Genomic DNA, 12,118 nt, shown 5'->3' with positions numbered 1-12,118 from the left:
GGTTGACTACATTGGGTGCAACCTGATGTCTGATTGCTGATGCTTTCCGAAAGATGATTTCGGGTTTGGCAGGTAGGATCTTAGATAGTATGGGGTCCAATTTTAATATGTTCCAATTCTTTTTGATAATCCCCCCAATTTGTCTGAATTGCGTGGAAAAAGTGGTTATGAAAGGGCAAACCCTTGCTTGTGTCGATTTAGGTTTGCTCAATAACATCTCACTTCTGTTATGTTGGGCAACCACCTGTAGAGTGTTCTCCAAAATGTTCTCATATCCCTTTTCTAAAAATCTTTTCTTAAGTATTGTTGCTTGGGTATGATAAGTATCAATGTCTGTGCAATTGCGTCTAATGCGCATAAATTGACCCTTCGGAATGTTACCCAACCAATTAGAGTGATGACAGCAACTTGTTGGGATAGAGCTATTTCTATCAGTAGCTTTAAAAAATGATTTTGTAACAATTTTTCCTTTAAAATTAATGAGAGTGAGGTCTAAAAAGTTTATTTCTTGTTGACTATATGTAAACGTAAGACTAATATTGAGATCATTGTTATTTAAGGTGGTGAAGAAATTAACCAGTGACTCTTCTTCACCATTCCATAGGAGGAGGATATCATCGATATACCTTTTATACATAACTAGCTCTGGCCAGTCTCTAGCGTAGATTAAATCCTCCTCCCAACGAGACATGAAAAGGTTGGCTAGGCTGGGGGCAAACTTGGCCCCCATTGCAACACCTTTGATCTGTAAATAATAAGATTTGTTGAACCAAAAATAGTTATGGTTCATCGCAAATTCCAACAGATCTAAAATAAAGTGCTTTTGTGTAGTAGGTAGGGTGCTATGATTAGTAACGTAAAAATCTGCTGCCTCCATGCCGTCAACATGGTTAATGTTTGTGTAGAGAGAGGCTACATCTGCTGTCCCCAAAAAGGTGCTTGGTAGTATATTTAAGGTACTGACTTCATTTTGCACCTGTTTCATGTCATGCAGGTAGGATGGAGTTTGCGTTACCAAAGCTTGAAGGTAGAAATCTATGTACTCCCCAATTTTGGAACTGAGGGATCCAATCCCACTAATAATAAGACGTCCTGGTGGATGGACGGGATCCTTATGCATCTTAGGGAGAATATAGAGCACAGGCAGTTTAGGTGCCGTGGGGCATAGGAAAGCTGTGTTCGATTGGTACCGCACATAAGTTGATTTATTGCATGAACTTTCAAACGAACTTATATTTTGATGATTATCCATTTAGCGCTGCACTTTATATTTTGCCTAAAATGTTTTATAGTTTATCAAACAATTGGGCAATATATTGTGTTTTTGTGAATTGAAAGTCTAAAAAGTGTATTTTTCCAAAAAATTTGCGTTTGAAAAATCGCTGTGGAAATACTGTGTGACATAAAAAATTTCAACACCTGTTTTATTCTCTAGGGCCTCTGCTTTGAAAAAATATATAATGTTTGGGGGTTCAAAGTAATTTTATAGCAATAAAACAAATTTTTCAAGTAAACAAAAAGTGTCAGAAAAGGCTTGGTCTTCAAGTGGTTAGAAAAGTGAGTGATGTCTGGCATAAACCTCTAATGTTGGCTCTGAAATGCCAGGATAGTAGAAGCACTCTTATGGCTTTTAAAGCGCATAATTTCCTCAATTCACTTCCTGACACAGTTTCAGAGGCCCTGATTTGCCAGAATAGTACAACCCTCTCCCAAATGACCCCTTTTTGGAAAGTAGACACTCCAAGGTATTTGCTAAGGGGCATGGTGAGTATTTTAGGATTATCATCACAGGGTTTTGAAAAAGAATAAAAGAAATCTGCAATATATATATATATATATATTGCATGTTAAAATGCATTTTTATATATTACAAAATACATGAAAAATATTTTTAAAAATATATTTTTTTAAATATATTTTTCAGATTTTCTTTTTAACATATATTTTACATATATTTGTAATTGCATTCCAAAAATGTAGATTTGTATTTTTAAAAACATACAGTATATTTGAAATGTATTTTTAAAAATATTTTTCATATATTTTGCAATGACAATGCATTTCAACATGCAGTATATATATATATATATATATTTATTTATTTATTTATTGAAATATATTGAATATGGCCAAAATTGTAGCATTTCAAATACATGGCAATTTATTTGGGAAGAATATTTTTAAACTATATTTCAAATATATTTTTCTTTCATATGGGCAGTTGGCAACCTAGCAGATTCAGGAATCCGTAACCTGATGCTGAAAAGCCCAGAGGCACTCAAGGATCTAACAGAGTGCACCTTCGCAAGAAATGGTGTAATCCAATGAGACCTTAAGCTTGAATAATGTCTGTCTGAGCCCCCTACAGAAGGTGGAACGAGAAGCTGGTGCGTTTCTATAGTGACCATCCGGGATGTCAAAAAGGAAATCAGGCAATAGAGGAAAACATCATTTTCATGAGCTGAAGCAGGGCAAAAGGATAGAAAAACACCGATCTGGTTGAGATGGAAGACCAAAATGTAAATCAGAAAAAGTTCTTTGGAAGATAAAACCGCAATCTCAGATGCTTGCCTCGCAGAGGTGATGGCTACAAGAAACGCCATCTTGTGAGTTGGGAAGGGAATTTCTCTAATGGGCTCAAATGGCAGTTTTTGAAGGGCCACGAGTGCAGATTCCTCAGAGTCACAGGGGAATGATCAGGGTGAGTTACATGGGAGACTCCCTAAAAAAGGCCTTATTGAACAAATGAGAGGTTAGCGCTCAAGATAGCAAGAGCAGAGACCTGACCCTTAATGGTGCAGAGAGCCAATTGCTGGTCCAGACCCAGTTGTAGTAGGGAAAGGATTCATCCCACAGAGATGGATGCCTTCCAAGTACAATGATAGACCTTCCAAGATGTAGAATTCCTAGCTTTTAACACTGTGGGAATAATTGATTCAAAGAAGTCCCTGTTGAAAACATTAATTGGGGAGGGGGAAGAGGGAGGCCTATAGATAAAGGTCTCACCCCTTGTTATTGGATTTTACTGGTGCCACACCCCTTATTTGCAAGACACTGAAAAACATAAGACCCTAACTAGGAAAAGCTAATGGGGCTTTCAGAGGCACCACACCAAAGAAATACTCAAAAAATAAAAAGTTAAAGCTGTACCACAACTGTAATATTAAAATTACAGTAGTGGTGAGGGTTTTGATAGTTCACATAGCTCATATTAAAAAGCATGTGTAGCTTGTGCGAAATAACAGGCTTACTACATAACATTGCAGAACATACAGTCATGGCCGAAATTGTTGGCACCCTTGATATTTTTCCTGAAAATCAAGTATTTCACACAAAAAAGGTATTGCATTAACACATGTTTTGCTATACACATGTTTATTCCCTTTGTATGTATTGGAACAAATATAAAACAGAGGCAGAAAAGCAAATATGACATAATGTCACACAAAACCCCAAAAATGGGCTGGACAAAAGTATTGGCACCCTTAACTTAATATTTGGTTGCACACCCTTTGGAAAACATAACTGAAATCAGTCGCTTCCTATAACCATCAATAAGCTTCTGACACCTCTCACCCGGAATTTTGGACCACTCTTCCTTTGCAAACAGCTCCAGGTCTCTCTTATTGGAAGGACACCTTTTCCCAACAGCAATTTTAAGATCTCTCCACAGGTGTTCAATGGGATTTAGATCTGGGCTCATTGCTGGCCACTTCAGAACTCTCCAGCGCTTCTTTGCCATCCATTTCTGAGTGCTTTTTGACGTATGTTTGGGGTCATTGTCCTGCTGGAAGACCCAGGATCTTGGACGCAAACCCAGCTTTCTGACACTGGGCCCTACAGTGCGACCCAAAATCCTTTGGTAATCCTCAGATTTCATGATGCCTTGCACACAGTCAAGGCACCCAGTGCCAGAGGCAGCAAAACAACCCCAAAACATCATTGAACCTCCACCATATTTTACCGTAGGTACTGTGTTTTGTTCTTTGTAGGCCTCATTCCGTTTTCGGTAAACAGTAGAATGATGTGCTTTACCGAAAAGCTCTATCTTGGTCTCATCTGTCCACAAGACGTTTTCCCAGAAGGCTTTTGGCTTACTCAAGTACATTTTGGCAAACTGTAGTCTTGCTTTTTTATGTCTCTGTGTCAGCAGTGGGGTCCTCCTGGGTCTCCTGCCATAGCGTTTCATTTCATTTAAATGTCGACGGATAGTTCGCGCTGACACTGATGCTCCCTGAGCCTGCAGGACAGCTTGAATGTCTTTGGAACATGTTTGGGGCTGCTTATCCACCATCCGGACTATTCTGCGTTGCAATCTTTCATCAATTTTCCTCATCCGTCCACGACCAGGGAGATTAGCTACAGTGCCATGGGTTGCAAACTTCTTGATAATGTTGCGCACTGTGGACAAAGGCAAATCTAGTTCTCTGGAGATGGACTTGTAACCTTGAGATTGTTGATATTTTGCCACAATTTTGGTTCTCAGGTCCTCAGACAGTTCTCGTCTCCTCTTTCTGTTGTCCATGCTTAGTGTGGCACAGACAGACACACAATGCAAAGGTTAAGTGAACGTCTCTCCTTTTTATCTGCTTTCAGGTGTGATTTCTATATTGCCCACACCTGTTACTTGCCCCAGGTGAGTTTACAGGAGCATCACATGCTTGTAACATTCTTATTTATCCGCAGTTGTGAAAGGGTGCCAATACTTTTGTCCAGCCCATTTTTGGAGGTTTGTGTGACATTATGTCGAATTTGCTTTCTTTCCTCCCTTTTTTTGTTTTGTCCCAATACACACAAAGGGAATAAACATGTGTATAGCAAAACATGTGTTAATGCAATACGTTTCGTGAGAAATACATGATTTCCTGGAGAAATATCAAGGGTGCCAACAATTTCGGCCATGACTGTATGACATGGATGACATAGTTGACATAATTTCTCCAAGATTTTATATCAATCTTTTCACTCACACGTATGACAGTACAATAGCCAGCTTCCTCATGGAGATATAACATATAATTCTACAATTATATAAACAAAGCCAAAATAAGCATACAACACACAAGAAAACATAAAAAAAATAAATAACATCGATAGCAAACAAATACTTGGATTTACCAAATGATGGCATCAAAGGGTTCATAGAAAGCCACAGGGATCCATGACCATTTGAATCCAAAAGGGAGTCCCTCCATCAAGGGTACAGAGATAAGCTAAGTGGACAGACCAGTATTCATATTCAAAGCTGAGAAAAAAATATCAGATCATCTAAGTATTCACTGTGTCCCAAATCCATCCAAACTACAACCCTACTCCCCAAACTGTTTATACAAACAGATTAATAATTTGGGATAATAGGAAGGTATTGTATGCATAGGCCTTGGCTAGGTACATATCAAATTTGGTCCTTTCCAAAACTCATTTACTCTAAATAACATACATACAAATATAAAGCATTCCAGAAAAGAGAAAAGATATATATGTCCCATATCGATAATATACATTCCATAGCCAAATAAATCCTCAACTAGAGATTCCAGTCTGCATAGATATGTTGCATAAATGTAATAGGGATATTCTCCAAAGATAAAGCCATGAAATCACTAGCTCTGCTTAAAGCCTTAAATAGTGAGAGAAAGGTGCCAAATTCTTCTTCACATCTCTCTACATCTCAGCAACAGTCACAAGGGTTTAAGAAAAACTTTTTTAGATTTCACAAGAAGCGTAAGAATGGTGGGGGTTTTAGCCCGCATAGTGGTGGTACGTTGAAACAAACAAAATTTAATGCACATCATAATCCTAATTAAACCACCAACACTACATGGTGTGGTCCCCTCAACATATCATGTGACAACACATGCACTTTCAGACTTCAGCGGCCCCCTTTTTAGTAAACCATATGGGGGAGAATACAAAAGCAATACAAACCAATTTAGACCAATATGTAACACTGGCACCGGGGTACAAGACACTTTGGAGGTAGTTAACTTATCTCCCACACCCCTCTCTTTAGAAGAAATTGAAGTATTATCCTTGGGTCTTGTGTTCTGTCCTGAAAAAGATTTTGATGCATTTGAGGCGGTTAAGGATATTCTTTTGTTTGCAAGAAGGTTGCTATTGAGGGTTTTACATGAAAAAAATAAAGCTCGTAAGAGCTGCTTGATTAAACTTGGATTTTTCTAACTATATAAAATGGGACTTCAAGGCTCTTCAAGAGCTTATTGAACTATTAGAGGAAAGTGATAACACGGACTATTTTGATGAAATTGACAAGTGGGATTTGGACAAGCTATTAGCAATAGATGCAAATCCATCGGGTCCAGTCCAGTTCCCGTTACAAAATGTTTTTGGATCCAAATCGAAAACTTTTCCCTCATTAACCCTGAATGGCAACATTCTTGCTTTTGTGCAGCAAACGACAAAGGAGATCATGATTATATGTCTATACCTGTCTCAGATGGTGCTGAGCAGAACCTGACCAAATCCCAAGCTTTGGATAAGTTAACCACTTGCCCTCCAGAGGTATTACCCCCCTTCCTGACCAGGCCATTTTTTGCATTACAGCACTGCGTTACTTTAACTGACAATTACGCAGTCATGCAATGCTCCATCCAAATGAAATTCCTTTTTTTCCTTTCTTTTGGTGGTATTTGATCACCTTTGTGTTTTTTATTTTTTGCACTATAAAAAAAAAACAATTTTGAGAAAAAAAACTATATTTTTGAATTTTTGCTATCAAACATGTCCAGTAAAAAATTGGTAAAAATCTAATTTTGTCATAAATGTAGGCCAAAATGTATTCTGTCGTTGCTCAAAAAAAATCCCAATACGTGTAAATTAATTGGTTTACATAAAAGTTATAGTGTTTACAAATGGCGGTATATATACTGGGATTTTTATTTTTACTAGTAATGGCGGCGATCAGCAACTTATAGAGGGACTGCGGCAGGCATTCTGACACTGGGGGGAACTGACTAGGTGTCACTGAAATCTCCAGTGACACCAATACAGTGATCAGTGCTAATAACACTGACACTGTACTAATGGCACTGGGCAGGAAGGGGTTAACATGTGGGGCGATCAAAGGGTTAACTGTGTGCTGTGTGCTGTTTTACTGTGGGCTGTGTTAGTGCTTTCAACTGTACGCACACTGCTTTGCATGGCTGTGCTATGCAGAGCCATGCAAAGCAGTGTGCAGGAGCTGATAGAGGAAAGAACTGTATTGTTTACATACAGTTCTTTCCCTTCGTCAGCAATGCTCCGCGATCACCTGGTGCCAGCGAGTAATCACTGGCTGGAACCCGGTGGTTGACAGCCGAGGCCGCGAATAGCCCCCTACCCGGAAATGCAAAATCACGTGTATATATTTGCGTGATTTTGTGAACCCCTGCTGCCCTGTAGCAGTATATCTGGGGAAAGCAGTTAAGGAAAAGAAAGGAGTTAGTTATCAAACCCTCTGATAAAGGGGGCAATGTTGTAGTGATGTCCAATGATCAGTATATTACAATGTGTCAACTAATTGTGGGAACTCGCTTCAAAGTGGTAGAGCTTTTAAACGCACACAGCTACTCGCTTTCTTTTTCAGGGCCTTTTTAGCCCACTTTTATTTAAATGAAAGTTCAAACAGAAGTTTCCCACACAGGGGTATCGATCATCCACAAAACAACTGTTCAGCCTCCTGGCTTATACTCAGCTTGCTGTCTGTCTCCTGCAGACTTCTTCCCAAAATATGGCACTTGCACACCGCTGGCTCTAGCACACAGCTAGTCTCTAGCAGCCCCTTGCTGCTTTTGGCTTCCACCTCTCCTAGGTGGAGCCCACCTGACTTCCAGGCAGTGACCTCCTGTCTTCCAAGTGGAGCCCTCCTGACTCCTATCTGCTGGGGTGGAGCCCTGCTGACTCCTAGCTGCCGGGGTGGAGCCCAGAACCCTGGTCCTGACTCTCTCTAAAGGCCTGCACACACCTGTGCAATCAGTCTCCTGGCCTATCCCAAAACCTGGTCCCAGGATTGGAGATTTCATCCCTCCCAAATCGCTTTGAAATCTCCAGGCTCCAGCTCCCAAAAAGGACCTTACAAACAAAGGAGGAAAGTAAAAAGCCACTTTCCTCCATATCAAACCTTTACCCTGGAGCCCCTCAACCTGCCTTGTTGAGAATCCAGGGTGACAGATCGCCACACTGTCACATAATCCATTATAACATTATCAATGATGCCTTACAAAAGAATGTCATCCCTAAGAGTACTTGGGAATTTTTGAACATTGAGTGGCCACACCTACCCACTTTCTATGCCCTTCCTAAGGTGCATAAAAATAAAAAAACTTAGGGAGACCTATCATATGTGTTGTGGTGGGCTCACAGAGAATGCGAGTATTCTGATGGATATGCACAGCAGCATACCTCATAGTAAGGGCCTGAATGTGACTAATATGTTTTTGCAGGAAAGGAGTAATGAACAGGTTGGATTCAATATGTTTGTTCTTGAGATTCTTGAATACATACTTAGGAACAATTATTTGACGTTTGATGGTTCCCACTTCCTCCAGGTACAGGGCAAAGCGATGGGGAAATGTTGTGCCCTGTCCTACGCCAATTTGTACCTGGGGGGTGGGAAAGCCAAGTATTTGGGGATGAGTCTCTCTCGATGTACCTGTGCCATGGCACAGGTACATCAATGACATACTCATCCTCTGGGATGGTATCAGGGAACTTTTGTGTACCTTCATTACAAGTTTGAGACAAATGATTTTAATTTGTCCTTCACGATGTCATGTGATCCTCAGTGTATCTAATTTTTGGACGTGCAGATCTTTATATGGGAAGATCATAAGTATCCTAAGGACACATCTGGAAATACTATTTTAAGGGTGAATAGTGGCCATCCGCAGAGTTTAATTAGATCCATACCATACAGTCAATATTTACTCTTCAAATGTAATTGTTCTAACCAAGAGAATTCTAAACAAGAGGCTGATGCATTAAAAACTAGATTGCTGGCTTGCAGCTATTCAAATAAAATGTTGAAAAAATCATATCATTGAGTGAACCAGCAATCACGTATGGACCTAATCTTTCAAACTCCACATCCTAGGCCAAACACAGGGATTACTACCAAACTAGTCATGCGCTACAATAGACAACAGATTTGTCATGTTATTTGCAAATACTGGTATCTCCTCAAAGCTGACCCTGCTGTAGCTGCAGGTGTAAGAGACAAGGCTGAAATTGCATTCCAGAGGAATGCATTTATCAGGAATGCATTGGTACAAAGTAATTTTGCTAGGTCAGAAAGGACAGACCCATGCCACCACAAGGCAACCTTTATTTGTGGTGTGCTTATTGCCAATATATTTCTCAGGGCAAAAATCATATACTGCAGAATGGGGAGTTGCATGAAGCACGACACTATGTGAACTGCCAAACTGCAGGCGTCGTCTATATGATGACGTGCAGTTGTGGCAGTTTATGTATACTGGTAAAACCAAACATAAGTTTTGGAAAAGAATTTATGACCATATGTCAGCTATTCAACTGGGAGATATATCATCCCCTATAGGAAGACATGGTACATGGTATCATTTTAAGAATCCACAATGTGCCGAGTTCTTTGCCCTTGAAAGAGTTCATCTTGACTCTAGAGGTGGTGACTGGGATCGCTGCATTCTTCAGAAGGAGGCTAGATTTATTTAATTATTTAAGGTACTTATATAGCGCTGTCAATTTATGCAGCGCTTTACACATATATATATTGTACATTCACATCAGTCCCTAACCCTCAAGGGGAGTACAATCTAAGGTCCCTAACCCACATTCATACATACACATACTAGGGACAATTTAGACAGGAGCCAATTAACCTACCAGCATGTATTTGGAGTGTGGGAGGAAACCCATGCAGGCACAGGGAGAACATGCAAACTCCAGGCAGGTGGTGCCATGGCTGGGATTCAAACCAATGACCCTAGTACTGCCAGGTGCAGATGCTAACCATTTAGCCACTGTGCTGCCATGGATACATAACCTAGCCACCACACAGTCCCCTGGTCTGAATGACTCGTTGAATTTCAAACCATTTTAGCTTTAGGTCAAATTACTAGTTTTGTCCTTATTTTTTTTGTTCTGGTAATCAGCCATCATATTTTTATTTATTTATATTATCTACAATTAATTTGAACTAGATATACTGTTATTTAACATATTATTTGTTTTTTTCACTTTACTGTTATGTATCTTATTTATGTAATTGCTGTGGTGATTCTTTAAATAATTTTTTTTTTGTTGTGTATTATAGAATTTATTATATGCTTATGACAACATGGCAATTACAATCAATCTACGAGGAAGGCTACAATGAAACCATCACCATTCATAAATTTTTTGGTTTGCGGCCAATATATTTTTTGCTTTGGTAACATGGATCCTAGGGTGGTGCCTCTGGGCAGGTTTCATTTTGGAAATGTGCAGTGCTGCATTATGTTCTCAATTATCTACCTGTTGATCTGCCTCTCCAATATGGCTGTGGGAGTCTAACGTTAACCCGTGATGTCAGCTGTAATGATGGTGGACGTTGTCACGTTACGCATACATGCCGACACTGCGGCTGCGCATGCGCCCTACGGCCAGAATGCCGGCATTTGGCGCCTTTCCCTCACTAAGGCTTTAAGCAGAGTTAGTGATTTCATGGCTTTATCTTTGGAGAATATCTCTATTACATTTATCCAACATATCTATGAAGATTGGAATCTCTAACTGAGGATTTATTTGGGTGTGTTATGTATATCGATATGGTACATATATATCCTTTCTCTTTTCTGGAATGCTTTATATTTGGATGTATGTTACTTAGAGTAAATGGAAAATTGATATGTACCTAGCTTAGGCCTATGCATACAATACCTTTCTGTTGTCCTGAATTATTAATCTGTTTGTATAACCAGTTTGGGGAGTAGGATTGTAGTTTGGATGGATTTGGGACACAGTGGATACTTAGATGATCTGATCTATTTTCTCAGCTATTTTCTCAGCTTTGAATATGAATATTGGTCTGTCCATTTAGCCTATCTCTGCACCCTTGATGGAGGTACTCCCTTTTGCATTCAAATGGTCATGGATCCCTGTGGCTTTCTATGAACCCTTTGATGCCATCATTTGGTAAATCCAAGTATTTGATTGCTATCGATGTTATTTTTTTTTTATGTTCTCTTGTGTGTTGTATGCTTATTTTGGCTTTGTTTATATAATTGTAGAATTATATGTTATATCTCCCTGAGGAAACGGGCTATTGTCCTACGAAAAGCATCGGTGAAAAGATCGATATAAACTATTGGAGAAATGATGTCAACTATGTTACTCATGTCATCCAGGGATATGTTCTGCAATGTTATGTAGTAAGCCTGTTATTTCACACAAGCTACACATACATTTTAATATGAGCTATGTGAATGCTCAAAACTCTCACCACAACTGTGGTTTTAATATTGTTAAAGCTTTTTTATATTTTGAGTATTTCTTTGATGTGGTACCTCTCAAAGCCCCATTAGCTTTTTCTAGTTAGGGTCCTATGTTTTTAAGCCCCTGTTGAAGCCAGCAACCATAAAATAAGATAATATATCAGTCCTTGAGACAAGAGGTCTGGATGATCTGCCACAACCCACAGAGCATCTGCCAGGAGTCTTATCAGATCAGAGTACCACATCCACCTGAAATCCAGAGCACGGAGGATTATTGTTTCAAGGGAGAAATGCCATAGATTAGATGGTACTGATACCATGAAGCCACAAAAAGAATCCACTGCTTCCAGTAGAGTATTCCTGTACCTGGGGACAAACCTGTACAGTTTGTTGTTAAACATGGAGGCCAGAAGAGCCACATCCAGCTTCCCCCACCTGTGAAACTGTGAAACAGGTCCAAGAACAAATCAGGTTATATAGACCATTCCCCTGGGCCATAGCACTGCCAGCTGAGGAAGTAGATGCAGGCACAGCAAACTCTGTGCTCCTGCACTGGGGATGGACTCAGCAAAGGCTATGGTAACATATATGGTATGTCCTGGAATATGCACTCCTTGCTGCCCTCAACAGGTAGTCCAAAGTCACTGGATACAAAGAAAGCAAAAAGA

The sequence above is a fragment of the Staurois parvus genome, unplaced genomic scaffold, assembly GCF_062004578.1.
Source record: "Staurois parvus isolate SC_StPar_1 unplaced genomic scaffold, SC_StPar_1.0 ptg000434l, whole genome shotgun sequence".
Lineage (NCBI taxonomy): Eukaryota > Metazoa > Chordata > Amphibia > Anura > Ranidae > Staurois > Staurois parvus.
The sequence above is the reverse complement of the archived record's forward strand: the minus strand, read 5'-3'. Positions refer to the sequence as shown.